Here is a 24,952-nt window from a genome sequence, read left to right on the forward strand (position 1 = left end):
ATGATAGACAGCTGTCGGTAGGGCTGCTGAGGGTCCGTGGTATGAGACACCTGTGTTCTGACTTTCCGTCTCCTTTCTACCCTCTGTAGAGGCCCTGAGATACCTCCCTGCAACTCTGGAGCTCTTTGGATGGCTGTCAAGAAACACTGTTTCAATCCTCACCAAGTTCACGGAGGAAGGGAACCTGGTCACCTGTGGCTCCTACCCGAGGTGCCTTGTTCACCCTACAAATTTTCTCACTGGAGGAAAAAGCGTTCTATCCTTGAACGGGTTCTGAGTGGCAGCTGAGGTGGAGAGACACAGGCCTGGGAGAAATGTGGGCAGTGCTGTGCCCCCAGGAGTCCATCTTTGGGCTCCTGAAGTGACCGGCCGTGGCTGCATTGAGTCACCCCACCTCTCAGGGCAGTGAGATTCTGGGCTTTGCTGAAGAAGGGGAAGGTGAGAGCGTGTGGAACAGACTTGTGCTGACAGCCGGCCGCTTCCCTGGGTAGACCTGCCCCTGTGGGATGGGAAGCCCTCTGAGGGCCACCTTGCAGGTTGGTCTCAGAAGCGCTTCAGGGTTAAGTGGAGAAATGGCACCACAAACAGAAGATGCAGAGCATCCTCAGGTGGCCCAGGCACCAGCTGGTTTGCAGGTTACACTCCAGGGCAGCATCTTCCTTGACTCAGCCCATGGCTCTGCCCATGAGCAGATAGTCTCAGCCTAGGTGAGAACATGGCTTTCTCTTCCTCTGACTTTGACCTCTCCTTTCTCTCTTCCTTCACCTTCTTTCGCCTTCTTCCTGCCGGCTGGTCCCTGTGGGCCGACAACTTGGCCATACTGGCTGCTGGAATCCGAGACTCAGCCAGTGTGGGTTCTGAATGGGAGGCTAGGTCATCAGCTCAGGAGGATTGGACAGCGTTGCTCCTCCTGGGCTTCCCAGGGCTGCCCTAGCCTGTGCCTCTGACTGCTGAGCCATGGGCTGGTTTCAGTAAGTTGGGGTGGAAGGGGGCCATGAAAAGGGATTGGTGAGCACCTCACCTGTTTCAAGGATCAAGAAATACCTGTCACTAGGCTATATACAGAAAGGCTCCCATGAATAATAGACATAACATTACAAGAGTTAGAGATAAGAGCTGTGGCCACATCCTGGAGGACCTTGAAGAGGAGTCAGGGATTAAAAATGGGCCATAAGGGGTATGGGGAGGAATTCCCTCTTGTTTGTGAATGGAAAAAAAAGGTTTAAGCAAAAGCCAAAAAAAAAAAAAAAAAAAAATGTTATAGCCAAAACCTCCAGAGGTAGAAGTAGCTTGAGGCCAATCTTGGTTCTCGAGCAATGTCATCAGGAATCGTTCTCTCCATATCTCAGTCCTGCTTTCTCTGTGTTGACTTCTTTTCCCCCACATGTTGGCAACATGGCTTCTAGAAACTCCAGGCTTGCGCCCATCTGCTCAGCAGTGAGGCGGGTGGGCAGGCTGCTTATGTGAGAGTAGAGGTTTCATGCAGGAGATAAATTTGGAAGATTCAAGATAAAAGTTTAAAAAATAGACTGGGTTCAGGTTGTGGGTGTTTTTGAATCTTAAGCAAAGAGTCTGGGCTTTATTGAAGGTTTTGAATAGAAAAGTAACATGGTTAAGTTGGCATCTTGAGAAGCTAGTATTGCTGCAGTGAAGTTGGACTATAGAGGCAAGAGGCTGGGGTCTGAGAGATTATTTAGAAGGGTGTCCTAGAAATCTAAGGGTGAGTGGAGGGCCTGGAGTGACCCTAGAGGGTTGTCCTATTCACCACATTGCTGACCCTGGCACAGTCACCTAGATGTAGAGACTAAGGCCCAGCCAGGGGCTCAGGGAATATTAAAGTGTGAGTGGTTGGGTGGAGGGATGGCTGGGTGAATATCCCAAGTCCTAGACCAGGCCTTGCAAATGGATGGAAGATGTGTGGAAAGAGGTATAAATGTGAGGACCTCCAGTAACGATGCCCATGCATGAATTTTCACCTGGGGTAAGCACATCCCAGCAAGACAGAGAAGTGTCTGTTGCCTCCAGCATGCTCTTGCCAGCACTGAGAATTCTGCCCACAAGTCAGCAGAGATTAGAAGTCAATACTTCCCCTTCTCTGACTTCCTGAGCATCTGGCATCAGGTAATTGTTTCCATGAGAAAATTTTATTTTCTTTTCAAGACTTTGACATTTATGAATAATTCTTCAGGATGATCTCACTAATCCCAGGCAATGCAATCTTTGCAAACTTCTCTGCAAAGGGAAAAGGGTCATGCTGCTCTTTTTCTTTTTTTATTGGAGTAGAGCTGATTTACAATATTGAATTAGTTTCTGCTGTACAGCAAAGTGAGTCAGTTATATATACACATATAGCCACTCTTTTTTAGGTTTTATTCCCATATAGGTCATTATACAGTATTGAATAGAATTCCCTGTGCTATTCAGTAGATTCTTATTATCTATCCTATAAATAGTAGTGTGTATATGTCAATCCCAATCTCCCAGTTTATCCCCCCTGCTGCTGATGCTGCTAAGTCACTTCAGTCGTGTCCAACTCTGTGTGACTCCATAGACGGCAGCCCACCAGGCTCCCCCATCCCTGGGATTCTCCAGGCAAGAACACTGGAGTGGGTTGCCATTTCCTTCTCCAATGCATGAAAGTGAAAAGTGAAAGTGAAGTCACTCAGTCATGTCCGACTCTTTGTGACCCCATGGACTGCAGCCCACCAGGCTCCTCCATCCATGGGATTCTCCAGGCAAGAGTACTGGAGTGGGGTGCCATTGCCTTCTCCATTATCCCCCCTACCCACCTCTTAACCACAAGTTTGTTTTCTACATCTGTGACTCAACTTCTGTTTTGTAAATAGGTTCATTTGTACCATTTCTTTAGATTCTGCAAATAAGCGATATCATGTGATACTTGACTTTCTCTGTCCGACTTACTTCACTTAGTATGACACTCCCTAGGTTCATCCATGTCACTGCAAATGGCATTGTTTCATTCTTTTCCATGGCTCAGTAATATTCCATTGTATATGTGTACCACATCTTCATCTAGCCTTCTGTCACTGGACATGTAGGTTGCTTCCATGTCCTGGTGCTTCCCTGGGGGCTTAGAGGGTCAAGCGTCTGCCTGCAATGTGGGAGACCCAGGTTTGATCCCCGGGTCAGAAAGATCCCCAGAGAAGGAAATGGCAACCCATTCTGGTACTCTTGCCTGGAAAATCCCATGGATGGAGAAGCCTGGTAGGCTACAGTCCATGGGGTCGCAGAGTTGGATATGACTGAGCGACTTCACTTTCACTTTCTTTCACTTTCCACATCCTAGCTTTCGTAAATAGTGCTGCAATGAACACTGGGGTGCGTGTATCTTTTCAAATTGTGATTTTCTCCAGATATATGCCCAGGAGTGGGATTGGTGGATCATATACTAGGCCTGTTTTCAGTTTTGAAAGGAATCTGTATACCATGCTCCATAGTGACTGTACCAATTTACATTTCCATCAACAGTGTAGGAGGGTTCCCTTTTCTCCACAATCTCTCCTGTGCTTATTGTTTGTAGATTTTTGATGATGGCCATTCTAACCCATGTAAGGCGATACCTCATAGTTTTGATTTGCGTTTCTCTAATAATCAATGATGTTGAGCATCTTGCATGTGCCTCCTGGCCATCTGTGTATCTTCTTTGGAAAAATGTCTGTTTTGATCTACCCATTTTTTGATTTGGTGCTTTGATTTTTTTTGATATTGAGTTGCATGAGCTTTTTGTATATTTTGGAGATCAATCCCTCATGGTTTGTTTGCAAATATTTTCTCTCATTCTGTGGGTTTTTTTCATTTTGTTGATGGTTTCTTTTGCTACACAAAATCCACTAGAAAATTTTAGCATGTCTTCCCCTTTCAGGCAAAACCAGAAGCAGAGTCTTTATATAACTTGTTGTTTCAGGAAAGGTTGGCACCCAAGAATCCTTTCCCATACACCACAGGACATTCTGTCATTGTTCTTAATCTTATCTCATGTAGAGTGGCAGAGGGAAATTGGACTTTCATAAATTTAAAACGAAGTTATTGAGTATCTACCATACGGTGAAATTTTGTGGTAGGTCCTGAGACTAAAAGATGAATAAAAAGAAATGTTATTATTTTGATTGCAATTAATAGAAACTGACCCTGGATAATGTAAGCCAAATGGGTAATTAATTTTAAGGATAGGGGTGGTGTCAGAATCTGCAGAAGAGACTAGCCAGGCCTCAGGAAGAGGAGGAAACAGGCCTGCCTAGAATTCCCAGTTGCCACCTTACCAGGAGTCTGAGATAGCAAAGTTCCTTAAGTCTCAAATTCCTATGTGAGAGAATCTGATTGGCTCAAGCTTGGATCAGGTGTCTTTCTTGGAACTGATAAGCTGTGACAGGTTCAGAGTCACAGAGCAGAGACACAGCTACCCTTGGGAAATGGACCAGAGAAAAGGAAATAAGCTATTGTTGTGAGTCAGGTGGCTACCTCACATGTCTTTACTACAAAAGCCCCTGTTTCAAAGGCCACTAGACTAATGCCCCCTCATTTTGGTTTGGAGTGAATGGGAAAGTCTGATCCAGTATCCATCTTGATTCCCTGGTTTTCACACTTGTGCAGTGGGTTGTCCCATTCCTTGGCAGGAAATCATTTCCTCCAGACACTTGGAGATGCTCGTCCCATCTTTGAGCCAAACAAAGTAAACAGACCTATTTCATTGATATCTAGGACACTTGTAAGGCTGGAAAACCTACAGAGTGCTCTGATGCCAAAGGGGCTACTGGGCATGGTCCAAATTTCCTTAATAACTCTCCTTCAGGACATTTATAGTATCATCAGCAGTAGTTAAACCAGTGAAGGCGGCTTCTCCATCATTCCCTCTTATTTGCAATCAGTTAAATTTGTGGTCATCTATTTTTTTTTTCCCCCCTCCTGGATAGTGTTTGTGATTGGTATTTCTGTTGTAAGTGGGTCAGAGCCTAAATAGGTCATGTTGGTTCTCTGAATATGATAATCCTGAAATGAACAGGGCAGGGGGGAGGGTGGGAGGAGTGCTTTACTGGAATGTGAAGGGAGAGGGAAGGTCAGCTTGGGGCTCAGGTTACCACTCTTAGGGTCCCACGTGTATGGAAACCTCTGGTAGTAGGGGGCCAGGAATCCCTACATGAATGGAAGGAGAAGTGGCTTTTTGGGCTTTGGACAGAGTGAATGATGATGTGTGTGAGAGCAGCTCTGGTTCCTTCTGACCTGATCTGTGAGGGTGATAAGAACTGGCAGGAGTTCTGGATCTTTCAGCTGCTGGAAATTTATGGGAGAGGGTGAAGGCAGGAAGAGGAAGAATGTGAGTTGTTCTGTGCTAACCTGTGTCACCCCTAAGTTCATGTTGAAATCCTAACCCTCAGTATCTCAGAATGTGACTGTATTTGGAGGTAAGATCTTTAGAGAGGGAATCTAATTAAAACCAGGTCATGCGGGTGGGCTCCAGTCCCATATGACTGGTGCCCTTATTAAGACACAGAAGAAAGACCCCATGAAGACACACGGAGAAGATGGCCCTCTGCAAGTCAAGGAAAACGGCTAGAAGAAAAATCAGCTCTACTAACACCTTGATCTTGGACACCCAGCCTCCAGAACTGTGAGAAAATAAATGTTTAAGCTACCCAGTCTGTGGTGCTTTGTTATACTAGATTAACATAGGGGCCTTCTGGAAGGTGACAGAGTTTCATTCCTCTCTCCTTCCTCTCCCATGAACAGACGTGGCTTTTTGGATTCTCCAGGCTTTTCCGTGTGGTGTTTGCTCTTGGAACTTATTTGGCCCAGGACCTCTGGGACAGATTCTGTCTTCATCCTCAGTCTCTTTTCTCCATGGCTTAAGGAACTTTCCTATTTGACAGTGAGACAGCTGAGACTGTTCAGAGTTGACCTTGACCCTGACCCTGGGACTTGGTCTTTATTTTCTTTGTTTACATTCCCAGCATGCTTTCACACTGAATGGCCATTTTCAGCGCAACTGGAAGAGGGAGGGCAGAGGTCATGTCATTTTTGTGGTCAGAACCATGATAGAATCTCACTTATATGTGAGCTAGGGACCTCACTGAGACCAGAATCTGGGCCCCTTGACTCATCTTGGTGATCTTAGAAGGTTACTTCAGCATCAGAACTTGCATCTCAGGCTCTGCTCAGCCAGGCTGTTTGATGGGGAGGCTGCAAAAAGGTGCCCCAGAACATTTCCCTTGTGAAGCCTGTCTGAAATTCCATGTTTATTCAGGTTTTTTTTTTTTTTTTTTTTTGTTGTTAAAGGCTTTGAGAGCTTTATAAAATTATCTGTTCTGTATGTGGATGCTCAGTTGTGTCCGACTCTTTGCGACCCCGTAAACTGTAGCCCACCAGGCTCCTCTGTCCATGGAAGTTTTCAGGCGAGAATACTGGAGTGGGTTGCCATTTCCTCCTCTAGGGGAACTTCCTGACCTGGGGATCAAACTTGTGTCTCTTGCATTTCCTGCATTGGCAGGCAGATTCTTTACCACCGTGTCACCTGGGAAGCCAAAATTATCTGGGAGGACCACAATTTTTTTTCTTCCCTAAACATTTTCTTAAAAAATAAAAGTCAACATTTGATTATTTGTTGCTAGTATATAGAAATACAATTAACTTTTATATATTTATTGTGTTTATATTTCATGGGTGTATTGTGTAACATTGATTATTAGTTCATGTAGATTCCTTTGAATTTTCTGTATCACCAACTATGTTCTCTGTGCATAAGTTTTACTTCTTCTTTAGTAGTTTAGAAAGGCCCTTTATTGTTATTATTATCATTTTTGCCTGGTTGCATTGGCTAGGACCTCCAGTAAAATGTTAAAAAACATGCTAAAAGAGGACATCTTTTTCTTTTTCCTGACCTTTGTAGAAAAGCTTTCAGTCTTCTATTAAGTATGATGCTGTCGTTTAGTTGCAAAGTTGTGTTTGACTCTTGTGACCCCATGGACTGTAGCCTACCAGACTCCTCTTTCCATAGGATTTCCCAGGCAAGAATACTGGAGTGGGTTGCCGTTTCCTTCTCCAAGTAATCTTCCTGACCCAGGGATCTAACTCATCTCCTGCATTGGCAGGCACCACCGAACCACCAGGGAAGCCCTAAGTATGATATTAGCCTGTGAGTTTTATATAGATCTCCTCTATCAGGTTGAGGAGATTCTCCTCTATTCCTACTTTGCTGAGAGATTTATTCTTTTAAATCAGGAATAGGTGTTGGATTTTACCAAATGCTTCTGTGTCTAGTGAGATGATCATATAGTTTTCTTTTTTAGTTTATTAATATAATGAATTTCATTTATTTTTTGGAATATTAAACCAACCCTGCATTCCTGGGATAAATCTTACTTAGTTATGATATATTATCTTTTTATTATATTGTTGGATTCAAATTTGTTAAAATTTTGCTTAGAATTTTTCCACTTATATTTATGAGAGAATATTAGTTTCTAGTTTTCTTACAATGTGTTTATCTGGTTTTTTGATATCTGCATACTGCTGGCCTAATAAAAGAGAAAGATAGGAAGAAACAGGAAGTTATTTTTTCCTCTTCAATTTCCTGGAAGGTTTGTATATAATTATAGTATTTGTTTTCTAAATGCTTGGTCCAATTTACCAATGAAGCCATCTGGGCCTGAAGGTTTCTTTGGAGGAAGATTTTTCACTACACATTCAATTTATTTAACATATAGAGCTATTCAGATTACCCTTTTCTTTGCTTTATTCTTTAATTGGAGTATAATTGCCCTACAATGTTGTCTTAGTCTCTGCTGTACCACTACATGAATCAGCTGTAAGTATACCTATATCCCCTCCCCCTTGAGCCTCCCAGATCCCAGCCCTCCAGGTCATCACAGAGTAGCAGGCTGAGCTCTGCGCTCCACAGCAGCTTTCCACTGGCTGGCTATTTCACACATGGTAGCGTGCATATCGGAGAAGGAGATGGCACCCCACTCCAGTACTCTTGCCTGGAAAATCCCATGTATGGAGGAACCTGGTAGGCTGCAGTCCATGGGGTCACTAAGAGTCGGGTACGACTGAGCGATTTCACTTTCACTTTTCACTTTCATGCATTGGAGAAGGAAATGGCAACCCACTCCAGGGTTCTTGCCTGGAGGATCCCAGGGACGGAGGAGCCTGGTGGGCTGCCGTCTATGTGGTCGCACAGAGTCGGACACGACTGAAGTGACTTAGCAACAGCATGCATATGTCAGTGCTACCCTCTCAGTCATCGCAGCCTCCTCTCCTCTCTGTCCCTCCCAGTGTCCCCACATCTATTCTCTGCATTTCTGATACTGCCCTGCAGACAGGTTCATCTGACCTCTGCTATTACTTCAGTATTGTGTTGATGAATAACCTTGTACATGTGTCGTTTTGCACATGTCAGCATATTTATAGAGTAAGTTCCCAGAAATGGAATTGCAGAACTATAAGGCTCATTCATTTATAATTTTGATGGATTTTTCACTCAACTGTCCACTGGGGTTGTATGAGTTCCTATAACTACTAGAAAGGAAGAGAGTGTTTCTCTATGGCTTCATCACCAAAGTATATAATCAAACTGTTGGAGTTCTGCCAATCTGATGAGTGAAAAATGGCATTGTAGTATATTTTAATGTGCATTTCTCTTATTACAATGGAGAATGAGCATCTTTTCATATATTTAATAGTCATTATATTTTATTTGAACTCTAATACTTTTTCCTCATTTTTCAGTGGACTTTATTCTTCAGTTCAGTTGTTCAATCACTCAGTCGTGTCTGACTCTTTGTGACCCCATGGACTATAGCTCACCCGGCCTCCCTGTCCATCACCAACTCCCACAGCTTGTTCAAACTCATGTCCATTGAGTCGGTGATGCTATCCAACCATCTCATCCTCTTTCATCCCCTTCTCCTCCCACCTTCAATCTTTCCCAGCATCAGGGTCTTTTCTAAGGAGTCAGTTCTTTGCATCAGGTGGCCAAAGTTTTGGAGCTTCAGTTTTAGCATCAGTCCTTCCAATGAATGTTCGGGACTGATTTCCTTTAGGATGGACTGGTTTCATCTCATTGTAGTCCAAGGGACTCTCAAGAGTCTTCTCCAACAACACAGTTCAAAAGCATCAATTCTTCGGTGCTCAGCTTTCTTCATGGTCCAACTCTCACATCCATACATGCACACTGGAAAAACCATAGCTTTGACTATATGGACCTTTATTCTTATCCACTCTTTTTCTTACAGATTCTGACAGTTCACTATTAGGAAGATAGGGTCTTTACCTATGATATGAGTGAAAACTATATATATATATATATATATGTATGTATATATGTATGTTTGTATTTGCTGTGTGTCTTTTAACTCTTCATGATGTTTTTTCTGCCTTGATGAAGTTATTTTTATTAAAAATTTATGTAGTCATATTTGTTTATTGAAAAAAATGCCTTCTGGATTTTCAAGCATAGTTAGAAAAGATATCTTCCACTCTACTTGGTATACTTAGCTAAGCTGTCTCTGGCACTATGCTATCTAAGAAGATGCTATAATTAATAGGTTACCAAGTCCCTCCTCCAAGTGCCTTTGTTCTAAAATCTCCACTTTTCCTCCAACTTCAAATTAGTCAGTTTGATCAGATGAGTAACTGTAATTCATACTTTGGTATGACTAACTGGTAGACTTAACTTCCCAAAGATAACTCTATTTAAATAAGGAACTGAATCAACTAAAATAACTTTCAATTTGCTAGAAAGTTGGGCAAAATGGGAAAGAGGTCAAGGATACTGCAAATAAGCTGGAATGATGGCTTCTGTTCCCTCATTTCACTAGTCTAGAATTGCAAGAATAACTCAGCCTTGGAGGGAAAATGAGTCTTCTGCCTTGGGGCTCCATTCGGACGACAGTAGCTATAATGTTTATGTGGGCTGGTATCTGATTGTAAAGTAGGAAGACTGGGCAGCACTGGGCAATATGTTGATTGAACTGAATTTGTCTGCTATACTGATTGCTACCTTCCTGTCTCCTTCCCCCTTCCCTCCATCCTAATCCTGTCCCCTAGACCAGGGGCCCAGTGATTACAGATAAGAAGGGGCTGGGCAATAACATGGTTTTGAAGAGTTCCAAAATCACTGTAGATGGTAACTGCAGCCATGAAATAAAAAGACACTTACTCCTTGGAAGGAAAGTTATGACCAACCTAGACAGCATATTAAAAAGCAGAGACATTATTTTGCCAACAAAGGTCCATTTAGTCAAGGCTACGTTTTTTCCGGTAGCCATGTATGGATGTGAGAGTTGGACTATAAAGAAAGCTGAGCACCGAAGAATTGATGCTTTTGAACTGTGGTGTTGGAGAAGACTCTTGAGAGTCCCTTGGACTGCAAGGGGATCCAACTAGTCCATCCTAAAGAAAATCAGTCCTGAATGTTCATTGGAAAGACTGATGCTGAAGCTGAAACTCCAATACTTTGGCCACCTGATGTGAAGAGCTGACTCAATTGAAAGGACCCTGATGCTGGGAAAGATTGAAGGAGGAGAAGGGGACGACAGAGGATGAAATGGTTGGATGGCATCACCAACTCAATGGACATGAGTTTGAGTAAACTCCGGCAGTTGGTGATGGACAGGGAGGCCTGTTGTGCTGCAGTCCATGGGGTTGCAAAGAGTTGGACACAACTGAGTGACTGAACTGAGGGGAGGGAATCCTGTGTTACCCTGGGCCCAAAGTTTATCATCATCATCTGTGTGATTGTATGTAAGTTCCTTGATCTCCCCACTCTCAGTTTCTTCAAGTGAATGAGAGGAAATGCATTGTTAAAGACCCTACCGTTTTTTGGCTTCCAGATCAAGTGGTTCAGATATTTGGTTTCGTTTGGTTGAGGGTGGGTGGGAAAGTAGTTGAAAGTCCTCCGAGTTGCCTCATGCTTTTGTTCCTCAAGCCTTCCTCCTTGATGATGACCTTGGTTTCAGCATCTGCTCACACTCCCTGTCCTCCTGCACCTCTGCTGCCCCAGTTCTGCCCAGCCCCAGTGGAGCCAGACAGTCATTTACTAAATGAATAGTTTATGTAGTTCATTGCATTTACTAATTTTTTCACTGAGCTACAAGTAGTGACCGAAAGTTTTAATAGGACAATCAATTCCATTAGTATAGTTTGTGCTTGAACATTAAAAAAAAATGAAATGATTTTCCTGGGTCTTGGCCGTTGGTCTGTCTTTCCACTGCCCCTATCTCTTGTGACCAGAGATTAGTACTGCTGATGCTGTAGCTTCACGTTACAAGACATTTTTCAGAACAGAGGGCTACGTATATAAAGCACATTATAAGCCTCTTTTATTGGTCCGTTTGCTCTTGAGTTCCTGGGAAGCCAGGAGTTTCTGCAGCACTCTGTGACTGCAGGGTTCACCCTTAAGAGGCTGTGAGTGCTGGTTCTCAGGACTAGCTGTAGGCTTTTTTGCCGTATAACTTGTACAGAAGTGCAGAACTCAAGTTGGGTTGTGGCTGCTCTCTCTCAAGCCATGTTGGGTTAGGAAGAGATTTCTGAAAGAGAAAGGATTTCTCAACTTAGCTGATCAGAATTCCTGGTCTCGTTGCCTAAGTCCACAGACTATCAGCCAACATGGCACATCTTCTTTTTGAAAAGCAAGGATTAGGTCCCACGGCAGACAGCCCTTTCCGAGTTTCTATGGAGCTAGGATTCTTGTCCTGGAAATATGCCCCCATGAGGCCCACTCTAGAAATGAGACCCCACTCTTGGGTCCCCTTCCACATCTTGGATCTGAGGGGAGAATACCCTGCTGGCCTGTCCCTTGCTTACTCAGAGAGGACGGAGGGGGAGAGGTACCAAAGAAGGCAGATTTATGCTTAAGTGATAACAGGTCCCCAGGAAGAAGTCCCTTCCTGGACAGAAGCAGAATTATTGCCACAAGGATGGCCCGTGACTGGCGTTTTAGTGGCCAAAAACTTACAAATCACGTTGGGAATATCAAAGAATATTAACACCCAACAGCCTGGTGTATAGTCTCTGACACCCGTCCACATAGATTTGCAAGGCAGACAGGGGCTTCTTGGTGCTGTGTTTATAACTGCTCCCCGGATCCTCCTCGAATATTTGGTGAAGGCTGGTGTTGGTAAGGCTGTCAACCTGTTGTTGAAGCACTTCTGGCGATATTCTGGGTGCAAAGAAGTAGAGGCTATGGCAGGGCAAAGGTGCTGGGTTTCCTCCCCTGGGGGACAAGTGGCTAAATTATCCAAGGCTTTGCATGCTGGGGACCTTTGACCTTTGAGTGTTTAGAGGTCGTTGAGTTCCCTGACTCCTGACAATAGGGAACCTCAGAAAGCTTATAGCTCTCCCTTAAATGGATCTGTGTTTAGGGACATGTGCAGCCTGGGGTTTACTCTCTCCTGACCCAGAAGGTACACCTCACTGTGGCAAGCAGATTGAACAACATTGAAATAGGACTTTACAGAGCCTTTGCTAGCAGGGGTGGTGTACACATAAAGTAGTATTTCCCAAACCTACTCTAGCTTGACTATAAAGTTTTTTTCCCCTTAAGGACCATCATGAGGGGTTTATAGTCTGCAAACCATATTCTGGAGACACTAATCTTGCCCAGTGGCAAGATTTATGAATTAATAGTAGAGCTGTGGTTTCCTAACCCACAGGCTTTCTACTTTATCCTTGCTACTCAAAGTATGGTCCATAAACCAGCATCACCTGGGAGCTCGGTAGAGATGCAGAATCTCAGGGCCACTCTAGACCTACCAAATCCGAATCTGCATATTAATAAGATCCCAGGTGACTGGTGGCACCCTGCTGCTGCTGCTGCTAAGTCACTTCAGTCGTGTCCGACTCTGTGCAACCCCATAGACGGCAGCCCAAACACACCAGAATCTGAGATACTCTGCCTTGCTCCATGCTGCTTGCTAGGCAGCGACAATAATTGTGTTAGGTTTGCGCTTGGATAGGGAAGATTTCTGGGCCCCTTGATCCTATTGGGATGTCCAGGTTTTTGGCTTCCAGGTGGCAGTAGTAACCTGCAGCAGGGAAAGAGCCCAGGTCTATAAAAGAATTCAGAGTTAACAGAGAGAAAATATAGTCAGACCATGAGGAAAATATAAAGAGTTATTATTATTTTTTTAAAAATTAAACCCAGAAGGTAAAGTCCCTGGGTGGGTAAGCATGGACAAAATTAGAAGGAATTCTAGGCAGATTTATGCCGAGGGCTGTGATGTGTTAGGGGTGGTGGTGGAATGATGCTTTAAGCCCCGCCACCCCCATCCTCTGTGATGGGAGGCTGGGAGAGGAGCTCAAAAGACATCTTTTTTTGCAGCTGAATGTGAGAAGTCTCTGCCAGATCAGATGTTCAACTTTAAAACAAATGGAGGAAAAACGATCAAATGCAGTCAACTAGAAAAATCCACTTTTCCTATTTCATAAAAAGCAAGAGCCCATGTGATAATCCCTCCCTTGGCACATGTTAGAGATTTCTTTATCGTCTCTTTGCTCGCGGCCAGTTCTGCCACGCCCAGCGGGGGTCTGGGCTACAGTGACTTCATTTGCACCGGGTCAGTATGCCAGTTCCGAGCCAGTGCGTCTGGAGCTGAATTCTAGCAGTTTTTCAGGGAGAAGGGCATGCCTGTTTCTGGATGAGAGGAAGGGAAGAGGGAGAAGGGAGGAGGCTTCACGCCTTGCCTCTCTAGGCATAGAGGAGCACATCTCCCAGCGTGGACGGTGGACAGGGGCTGGAGCTGGGCCTCTCCTGAGCCAGAGCTCAGAGCCCCTTTAATGCCGGGTCCTGACTTCCCTGCTACATCCCAAAGATAAACACAGCACCTGGCATGTACCCTGGAGTCACTCAGTAAATATTTGTCGAATGAACTTTAACAAAATCAAACCATTGAGGTAGTAGAAAGCTCATGACATCCGCAGTCAGTAGATATGGGCTCTAGGACTAAACGCTGTGTGACCCTGGACAAACTCTGCATCTCTCTGAACCTTAGTTTGTGAAGCGGTGATCGTGGTGCTTACCTCCCTGAGGTGTGGGGAGGACTCAGTGAGATCTCCTGTGAACAGCGTGGAGCCAATACGAAAGGGGTTCCTTTCCCTCTGTGTGTCTTTATCCCCACAACTACCCCAATTCATACTTAACCGTACGGGGAATGAAACAAAAGTGAAGAATAAAATGTTTCCACAATGTATTCAAGGGAGCTTAAATTTGAGGGCTTCATAGGAATTGAGCTGAAAGCTCAGGGTTGGGTGTGGATAACCTTGGAGTTGACCTTAACTCCTCCTCGCCTTACCCTCCACATTCAGTCCTTTGGCCACTTGTGATTTAGCCACTCATTACCCCCACTGCCACCACCGTGACCCAGGACCCCGTTGTATTTCACCTGCATTTCAGCTGACTTTCTGGCCGGTCTTCCTGCTTCCTCCTTTATACCACTCACATCTTTTCTCAGCTTAAAATCCGAAATGATGCTGGCCAGGCTTAAAGCTCTTCATGTCACTCTGCCCAGAAAACTTCCCTGGCTCCCTCATCTAGAAGCCAAAGTTCCCTAATGGGTTGGGACCTCCCCACCCCTTGACCTCTCTGACCTTATCTGTTTTCTCCTTGCTCACTAGGACCCAGACCTGCTGGTCTTGGCGCTCTTTGTCTATGCCAGGCGTGTTTATGCCTCAAGGCTTTTGCAGCTGCTACTCTTGCTGCTTGACAATCTCTTCCCCCCGTCGCTCCCTTACCTCCTCCGTTTCTTTGCTCGTGGTCACCTTTGTGTGAGGCTTCTCTGGCTCTAATGGAAGCCACACATGGGTCCCTTCTCCCACCTGCTAGTCTCTAAGTTCCTGTTCATATGTTCACACTTTATTTCTCTCCACAGCACTGGTGGCCATGGAGCACACTTTATCTTTTACCTATTGGTCTGAATCCTCTACTAGGAGTTAAAAGGCCTGGGATCATTGTGTTCTTTGGTATATCATCAGCTCCCAGCACACTGCCTGGCACTGTGGTGTAGATGCTTGTTGAATGAAATTCATCATGAATGAATGAATTTCATGTAATCTTATATAATCTTGTTATAGGGCTTCGGTCAGAAGTTTGGAGCCCAAAGGACTCAGGCTTATTTTGGGGATACTACAGATTGTATTCTGAATTAGCTCCTTTAAGATGTCACTAAGTAGGGATTGGTATTGTGTTTGCTCAGCTTGTCTCAAGGGCCCCTGAGTGAGGACTCTGCCACTGGGTGGAATTATTACACTGCCCTGGCAACTGCATCCTCAATTTCTGTTTTCTGAAAACTTGCCTATTTGCCTTATTTCCCTCTTACTCTCCATTATGACAGCCTCCTCCTTTCACTCCCCCTTCCCCTTTCTTCCTCTGTGTCTCTGTCCATCATTTACTGAGCATCTTCTTTCTGTCTCTCTGCCCACTCCACTACCCAGCCTCCTGGACTGGGAACTGGAACAGGTGCCTATTTCACTTGGTTTTCAAAGTTCTGGCCCGGCAAGCTCCTAGTTTCTGCACATGGCAGGGAGCACCATGAGCTCCGTTCTAAGTCTAGTGGTTCCACTGACTGATTCCCCAGAAATCTTTGTTTGGGATGGTGTTGGTCCTTGTGGGCCAAGCCAAGAATAGCTCTGAATGTTATTGGCACTCAGCAGGGACCCTGACTCTCATCCCAAGGGTCTCTGTAGGTACAGACGTGAACCCTCTCTCCATGGCTTTGTGTTTGAGTCCTGACTTGGCTTACTATTCATAGCTCTTTGTCTTGAGCAAGTTATCTTACTTCTTTGAGCTACTCTAAGCCTCAATCTACCTCCGTATAGAAAACAAGGGCCCTAGAAACTATGGGGTTGCTATGAGGAGTAATGGAGATCATATAGGCACTTGGTGGAGAGCCTCACATGCAGGAAGCACTCACAAAATTGTTCAGTCATTATTGCCTTTATTATGTTGTTGTCATCGATAAAATCAACTTCCCGGCTTACCTTCCCTACTAGGCAGCGTGTGTGTGTGTGTGTGTGTGTGTGTGTGTGTAGGGAGATAGGTGTGGGAGGATTTACAAGTTGTCATTGTAAACTCATCAAGAAATAAATAGGAGATTTATAGCTCCAGAGCAATTAATTCTGCTGGTTTGCCCAGCATTATCTCAGTTCCGGGAACAAATACACCCCTATAATGGATTATAATCTTTAGGTATTTGGAATATAAAAGAGCTCCTTGGGTTCCCTGTTGTGTTATGAGAAAACAGTAACAGTTTAAAATGCAACCCACAGGCGACCCTTCGGATGGTGTTAGCTCTCTTGCTATTGGCCTGTGATGTCCTTCAAAGAAAGTTAGTGAAACAGGTATTCTTCCCTATAATGGCACTGGAAGAGAAAGTAGAACCTAAATGCTGGCACGGATCTTGACGATGGCAGCAGCAAAAGGTTTTATGTTAGATGGAAATAGTCACTCTTTTCCCTCCATTTAACCAGTAAAATCCAGATTCAATAGCCCAACCCTCCTGGGCAGAGGGCTTCCCTTGTGGCTCAGGCTGGTAAAGAATCCACCTGCAGTGTGGGAGACCTGGGTTTGATCCCTGTGTTGGGAAGATCCCCTGGAGAAGGGAAAGGCTACCCACTCCAGTATTCTGGCCTGGAGAATTCCATGGACTGTGTGGTCCATGGGGTCACAAAGAGTCAGACACGACTGAGCGACTTTCACTTCACTTCACCTGGGCAGAAGAAACTGTTCTCTCTTCTGTCTTCCATAGCCCTAGGCTCATGGCCTCTCACTGCATGTGTCATGCTGTAATTCTCTTTCTGTGTCTCTACCCAGCTCTGCAGGGCAGGGAGATCCCTGAGGGCAGGGACGATGCTTAGGTAACTTTGTATCTCCAGGGCCAACACAGGGTCTGGTACCATGATGGTGGGAGGAGATGAAACTGCTGGTTGACTTCCTACCAGGTTCTTGGACCCTTGGCCCCTGGCATGTTACTTCCTCCTCATCGCAGTCCTGCTGGGGGTGCTGTCTCTTCTACATGGCAGCAAACAGACTCAGCGATCTTGCACAACCGGTTAGTTACTTTAATGACAGGCGGTAGGGTCAGGCTTTGAACTCAGTTCTGTTTGTCTTCAGAGCCTGAGCTTACCTGCTTGCTTGTTTTCTCTGTTTTTGTTTTCCCCTTCAAGTGGAGTGTAATGGTCAAGAGCATGGACTCGGGCCAGACTGCTGGCTTCAAATCTCAACCTACCCAATATCAGCTGCATGACTTAGGGCATGTTAGCTAGCTTTGGTTTCGGTTTCCCATTTATAAAGTGGAACAGCAGTGGTACTTCCCTCTAGGATTGTGGTGTGAGTTCAGTGAGGTAATATACATAAAGCCCTTCAGACAATTCCAGTTCAGTCGCTCAGTTATGTCCGATTCTTTGCGACCCCATGAATTGCAGCACTCCAGGCCTCCCTGTCCATCACCAACTCCCAGAGTTCATCCAAACTCTTGTCCATCGAGTCGGTGATGCCATCCAGCCATCTCATCATCTGTCGTCCCCTTCTCCTCCTGCCCCCAATCCCTCCCAGCATCAGAGTCCTTTCCAATGAGTCAACTCTTCGCATGAGGTGGCCAAAGTACTGGAGTTTCAGTTTTAGCATCATTCCTTCCAAAGAACACCCAGGGCTGATCTCCTTTAGAATGAACTGGTTGGATCTCCTTGCAGTCCAAGGGACTCTCAAGAGTCTTCTCCACACCACAGTTCAAAAGCATCAATTCTTTGGTGCTCAGCTTTCTTCACAGTCCAACTTTCACATCCATACATGACTACTGGGAAAACCATAGCCTCGACTAGATGGACCTTTGTTGGCAAAGTAATGTCTCTGCTTTTGAATATGCTATCTAGGTTGGTCATAACTTTCCTTCCAAGGAGTAAGTTTCTTTTCATTTCATGGCTGCAATCACCATCTGCAGTGATTTTGGAGCCCCCAAAAATAAAGTCTGACACTGTTTCCACTGTTTCCCCATCTATTTCCCATGAAGTGATGGGACCAGACAGTGTCCAGTACTATGTAAATACTTGCTATTACTGTTCTAATTTTCCTTCCTTCCATTCCAAGTCATATTACATGTGCTCTTCATAGCTGCTTATGCTATTCTTCTCATACCCCACAGGTATGGCTCTGGTGTTGAGTGGATGGATTAGGAGGATGGCCCAGTGCATCTGGTAAGTTCCTGGGCTCTCCTCCCAGGTGGATCTACCAGGTAGATTTGGATACACACTTGTGTGAATTTTCACCTGGCACCTTTTTCCTCTTCTGGCTTCAGAGGGCTACTGAGAACCATGACCTAACCTCCAGGAGGTCATGGTCGAATATGAGATCATTCTTGACATATAGCCATAATGTGACTCTCTAAAACATGTCCCCTGAATTGAAGTTACATCCTCAAATTGACATCCCCCTCCCATAACAGTATAACAAGAGGCAGTATAACAAAGTGGGCTCAGCAAGGACACTGGAATCAGACTGGCTGGGTTTGAATCTCAGCTCTGCCATTTGGTAACTGTGTGACCTTAAGGCAGCTTATTTAATCTCTTTGAACCTTGATATTTTAATCTGTAAAATGGAGATAATAATATGCCTTATAAGGTATTATTGGGGCTTCCCTGGTGGCTCAGATGGTAAAGAATCCACCTACAATGTGGGAGACCTGGATTTGACCCCTGGTTTGGGAAGATCCCCTGGAGGAGGAAATGGCAACCCATTCCAGTATTCTTGCCTGGAGAATCCCCATGGACACAGGAGCCTGGTGGGCTACAGTCCACGGAGTCACAAAGAGTTGGACACGACTGAGTGACTAAACATGCATGCACAGGGTATTATTTTGAGGATTAAATTAATTAATGCCTATAAAACACTGAATCAGTGCCCGGCATATTATAAGCACTCATTAAGCATCAGTTGTCGTTGTTATTGTTGTCATTACAGGAGCTGAACTTGGTAAACTTACTATATGAACGAGTGACCAAGCAGAAAAGAGGCTATCTAGAGGTCAGGGCTCCCTGCCCATGAGGGAGAGATGGTGGGATGGAGAAAATGCAGTTCCTTCTCCCACATTCACATGGCTGCTTTGACTCTTCTTTTAAAGGGAGGAGCAGGGAAGTGGGGGCAGAGAGAGAGAGAGAGAGGTGGGGAGCATTGTTCTGCTGTATGGAAATCAGGTGCCTCTGGCCAGGGTCCTCCCGACATCTGCCCAGACCAGGTGCTCTGCTCCATCACAACAAAGAGCACGACGGGGATGTGCCCTGTTCTCAGAGTTTATGTGAAACGCAAAGTTATTCTTGTTTCAAGTTATTTTTTAAACTGAGGGATAACTGACATTTTACTTCCAGGTGTACATTGTAATGGTTCAATATTTGTCTATCAAAATGATCACCTCAGTCTGTCCAGTTAACATCCATCACCATACAGAGTTACTGTTTTTTTTTTTTCAAGTTATTCTTGCACAAAGTATGAAGTTACTGACTTTTTAAATTTTACTTGTGTAGAGTATAATTGCTTTATAATTTTGTGTTATTTTCTGCTGTACAGTGAAGTTAATCAGCTGGGCAAGCTGGCTGGTCACATGCTGAAGTTAGATTAGGATGTTTCTACTCAAAGCTCATAGGGGCCGGTAGGGGCCAAATTCAACTCTGGCATGTTGAGGATGAGTGTTAGATCAGTGGACACCATGGAAAAGGCCTCACCATGGAGATCAGGGCGAGAGGTGGAAAGAACAGGGTTTTGGATAAGTGGGGTGGAAGGTCCTAACTGGAGGAGGGTATACTATGTTTGACTTGAAACCCATCTGTGGCTTTCCATCTCAGCTGGTCCAAGCCAACTCACTCTTCAGCTCTAATTTTACTACTCCAGAGATTGGCCTCCTTGACCTCTCACTCTTTTATTTCAAAAAACCATTCTGGCCCTTATCACATTTGTGGATATTATTTTAGTTGTATTATTTGTATATTTACCACTCTCCCCCACTTGCCTGTAAGTGCCATAAAGGAATGATTGTATCTGCCTCGTTCATCCACTGCCTCTCCAACACCCTGGAGAGGCACCGTGCTTGTCAGGGCTTCCTTGTTGAGTGAGGGAAGGATGAAGGAAGGAAGAGCTGGTTCTTAGAGAATCAGTAGGGCTTTGGTCAAAGACAATCAGGGTGTCATAAAAGATAAGGGTAACGACAGGAGGGAAATGACGCATGATGTCTTTGGGACACTTTGGGTGAAGCTGTTGGTTGGAGCACAGGGCTCCCTTGGGGGCAGAGTGGGAGACCTACTTAGGAAAGTAGACTGGAACCAGTGCACGGGGTTTGAATTTGAGCTTAGGCAATGGGGAGCCCCTGGAGCAGGGGAGTGATAAACACAGTGGGAAGCCTGGCGGTCCTTTGGATGAAGGAAGAGGAAGAAGCCACAGGTAGGAAAAGCAGGCAGAGGGTATTGCAGCCAGCAGCCCAGGCAGGGGGCAGTTGAGTCCTGAACCCGAGCAGTGACAGTGGGAGTAGAGAGGGAAGAGACAGATGCGGGAGACATCGGGAAGGAAGAAATGACAGACTTTGGTGGCTGATTGGATGTGGGGGCGAGGGAGTTTCTCAGCCATTCACGGGAAACATGCCATCTCCCTCCTCCTGCTAACTTCAGCTCAATGGTAGGAGTGTACCAGTGACAAAGAGCTGGCGTGCTCCAAGTCTGGGAGCATCTGTAGAAAGTAATGAAGTACAGGCAGCTGAATGTGAATGGGAAAAAATTTGTGCCATCAAGTCGTCCTATTGCAAAATGCAGAAGGAAACGAGCATTTATTTGGAAAAAAAAAAATCTACTGGGAATACGGTGCCCCATCTCTTCCAGTGGCTGAATTGCTCTGGAGGAATTTGCTCCCACCCCACCTGGCTGTGGCTTTGGCTGCGTGTCCTTGAAAAGAGGGTTCAAATAATGGTGGGAAGTGGCCCCAGGAGACTTTCTTTGAGCTCTTTTGCTCATTAGATCAGTCTGAACTTCAGCCATGTCTGAGATGGGACATGCTGTCCTGATGAAATATATAGGCTTTCAGGGAGATTTAAAAAATGGCCCCGTCAGAGCTGGTGTTGGCCAGTGCCACAGCAGAGTTCCCCTAACTGCATGAAACTGCGAGTCACTGACCGCTTTGGGCCTCAGTCCCCTTTTGTTGTTGTTTAGTGGCTCAGTCGTGCCCGACTCTTTGCGACCCCACAGACTGCCGCACACCAGGCCTCCCTGTCCTTCTCTGTCTCCCAGAGCCTGCTCAAACTCATGTCCATTGAGTCAGTGATGCCATCCAACCATCTCATCCTCTGTTGCCCCTTCTTTTCCAATGAGTCCGTCTCCTTACTTGTAAATGTAAGGGTCTGGAAGAGACAGAAACCCCATTGCCTCTCTGTGGGCTGACCTGTGATTCTATGACCCAAGAGAGTGGCTTCAACTGGGGAGGGATTTTATAGATTTTTAGGTGCCAAGCATCTAGAGTCAAAACTTTGGGGGCGCATCTCTTTCTTTTCCACTGAACTCCGATATTGATCAAGGTTTTCTTCCCTCCCATCCATGCCTATCTGTTAAACAGAACCCCTCACTGACAGAGTGACTTCTTTTTAGGCTGAGCATTTTTCATCTTCATTTTCCACTGGGTGATATGTAGGATTTAGGTAACTTTGATGTAAGTTTACATTCATTGGTATCATTGCTGTTTCTCTGGTGGCTAGCAGAGCATCATGGTTAAGCCAAGGAGACAGGTATGTTAATAAGCATGAAACCAGGATCTGAACCCAGGAAGCATAGGTCTGGGGTCACATTCCTTTATGCTGGTGCCTTTTTATTAGTCTGCTCAGGCTGCCATAATAAAATATCACAGATCGGGTGGCTTTAAAAACAAATGTGTCTATCTCAGTTCTGGAGGCTGAAAGTCCAAGATTAAGGAGCTGGCAGGTTTGGTTTCTCCTGAGGCCTCTCTGCATGGCTTACAGATGTCTGTTTCCTCATGTGGTCCTTCCTTTGTGTGTGAGCATCCCTGGGTCTCTCTCCCGCTTCTCATAAGGACACTAATTTTATTGGATTAGGGCCCCACTATGGCTTCCCTGGAGAAGGCAATGGCAAACCACTTCAGTATTCTTGCCTTGAGAACCCCATGAACAGTATGAAAAGGCAAAATGATAGGATACTGAAAGAGGAACTCCCCAGGTCAGTAGGTGCCCAATATGCTACTGGAGATCAGTGGAGAAATAACTCCAGAAAGAATGAAGGGATGGAGCCAAGGCAAAAACAATACCTAGCTGTGGATATGACTGGTGATAGAAGCAAGGTCTAATGCTGTAAAGAGCAATATTGCATAGGAACCTGGAATGTCAGGTCCATGAATCAAGGCAAATTGGAAGTGGTCAAACAAGAGATGGCAAGAGTGAATGTCGACATTCTATGAATCAGTGAACTAAAATGGACTGGAATGGGTGAATTTAACTCAGATGACCATTATATCTACTACTGAGGGCAGGAATCCCTAAGAAATAGAGAAGCCATCATGGTCAAAAGAAGAGTCTGAAATGCAGTACTTGGATGCAATCTCAAAAACGACAGAATGATCTCTGTTCGTTTCCAAGGCAAACCATTCAATATCACAGTAATCCAAGCCTATGCCCCAACCAGTAACGCTGAAGAAGCTGAAGTTGAACGATTCTATGAAGACCTACAAGACCTTTTAGAACTAATACCCAAAAGAGATGTCCTTTTCATTATAGGGGACTGGAATGCAAAAGTAGGAAGTCAAGAAACCCCTGGAGTAACAGGCAAATTTGGCCTTGGAATATGGAATGAAGCAGGGCAAAGACTAACAGAGTTTTGCCAAGAGAACACACTGGTCATAGCAAACACCCTCTTCCAATAACACAAGAGAAGACTCTACACATGGGCATCACCAGATGGTCAACACTGAAATCAGATTGATTATATTCTTTGCAGCCATATATGGAGAAGGTCTATACAGTCAGCAAAAACAAGACCGGGAGCTGACTGTGGCTCAAACCATGAACTCCTTATTGCCAAATACAGACTTAAGTTGAAGAAAGTAGGGAAAACCACTAGACCATTCAGGTATGACTAAATCAAATTCCTTATAATTATACAGTGGAAGTGAGAAATAGATTTAAGGGACTAGATCTGATAGATAGAGCGCCTGATGAACTATGGATGGAGGTTCATGACATTGTACAGGAGACAGGGATCAAGACCATCCCCATGGAAAAGAAATGCAAAAAAGCAAAATGGCTGTCTGGGGAGGCCTTACAAATAGCTGAGATAAGAAGAGAAGCAAAAAGCAAAGGAGAAAAGGAAAGATATAAGCATCTGAATGCAGAGTTCCTAAGAATAGCAAGAAGAGATAAGAAAGCCTTCCTCAGCGATCAATGCAAACAAATAGAGGAAAACAACAGAATGGTAAAGACTAGAAATCTCTTCAAGAAAATTAGAGATACCAAGGGAACATTTCATGCAAAGATCGGCTCGATAAAGGACAGAAATGGTATGGACCTAACAGAAGCAGAAGATATTAAGAAGAGGTGGCAAGAATACACAGAAGAACTGTACAAAAAAGATCTTCATGACCCAGATAATCACGATGGTGTGATCACTGACCTAGAGCCAGACATCCTGGAATATGAAGTCAAGTGGTCCTTAGAAAGCATCACTATGAACAAAACTAATGGAGGTGATGGAATTCCAGTTGAGCTATTCCAAATCCTGAAAGATGATGCTGTGAAAGTGCTGCACTCCATATGCCAGCAAATTTGGAAAACTCAGCAGTGGCCACAGGACTGGAAAAGGTCAGTTTTCATTCCAATCCCAAAGAAAGGCAATGCCAAAGAATGTTCAAACTACTGCACAATTGCACTCATCTCACACGCTAGTAAAGTAATGCTCAAAATTCTCCAAGCCAGGCTTCAGCAATATGTGAACTGTGAACTTCCAGATGTTCAAGCTGGTTTTAGAAAAGGCAGAGGAACCAGACATCAAATTACCAACATCCGCTGGATCATGAAAAAAGGAAGAGAGTTCCAAAAAACATCTATTTCTGCTTTATTGACTATGCCAAAGCCTTTGACTGTGTGGATCACAATAAACTGTGGAAAATTTTGAAAGAGATTAGAATACCAGACCACCCCACCTGCCTCGAGAAACCTATATGCAGGTCAGGAAGCAACAGTTAGAACTGGACATGGAACAACAGACTGGTCCCAAATCGGAAGAGGAGTACGTCAAGGCTGTATATTGTCACTCTGCTTATTTAACTTATATGCAGAGTACATCATGAGAAAAGCTGGGCTGGAAGAAACACAAGCTGGAATCAAGATTGCCAGGAGAAATATCGATAACCTCAGATATGCAGATGACACCACCCTTATGGTAGAAAGTGAAGAGGAACTCAAAAGCCTCTTGATGAAAGTGAAAGTGGAGAGTGAAAAAGTTGGCTTAAAGCTCAACATTCAGAAAACGAAAATCATGGCATCCGGTCCCATCACTTCATGGGAAATAGATGAGAAAACAGTGGAAACAGTGTCAGACTTTATTTTTTTGGGCTCCAAAATCACTGCAGATGATGACTGCAGCCATGAAATTAAAAGGTGCTTACTCCTTGGAAGGAAAGTTATGACCAACCTAGATAGCATATTCAAAAGCAGAGACATTACTTTGCCAACAAAGGTCCATCTAGTCAAGGCTACGGTTTTTCCTTTGGTCATGTATGAATGTGGGAGTTAGACTGTGAAGAAAGCTGAGCACCCAAGAACTGATGCTTTTGAACTGTGATGTTGGAGAAGACTCTTGAGAGTCCCTTGGACTGCAAGGAGATACAACCAGTCCATCCTAAAGGAGATCAGTCCTCAGTATTCATTGGAAGGACTGATGCTAAAGCTGAAACCCCAGTACTTTGGCCACC

General features: G+C 44.7%; 1 long non-coding RNA gene across 2 annotated transcripts in view; it reads left to right on the plus strand.

Moving 5' to 3' along the window:
- The window catches only part of LOC129621863 (uncharacterized), a 75,301-nt gene that overhangs the window by 37,347 nt on the left and 13,002 nt on the right, over window positions 1-24,952 (plus strand). For both annotated transcript variants that reach the window (XR_008699729.1, XR_008699728.1), the window contains exons 2-3: window positions 90-210; window positions 18,150-18,201. This is a non-coding gene — a long non-coding RNA (uncharacterized LOC129621863). The remainder of the gene's footprint in view (window positions 1-89; window positions 211-18,149; window positions 18,202-24,952) is intronic.

The sequence above is a fragment of the Bubalus kerabau genome, chromosome 10, assembly GCF_029407905.1.
Source record: "Bubalus kerabau isolate K-KA32 ecotype Philippines breed swamp buffalo chromosome 10, PCC_UOA_SB_1v2, whole genome shotgun sequence".
NCBI lineage: Eukaryota > Metazoa > Chordata > Mammalia > Artiodactyla > Bovidae > Bubalus > Bubalus kerabau.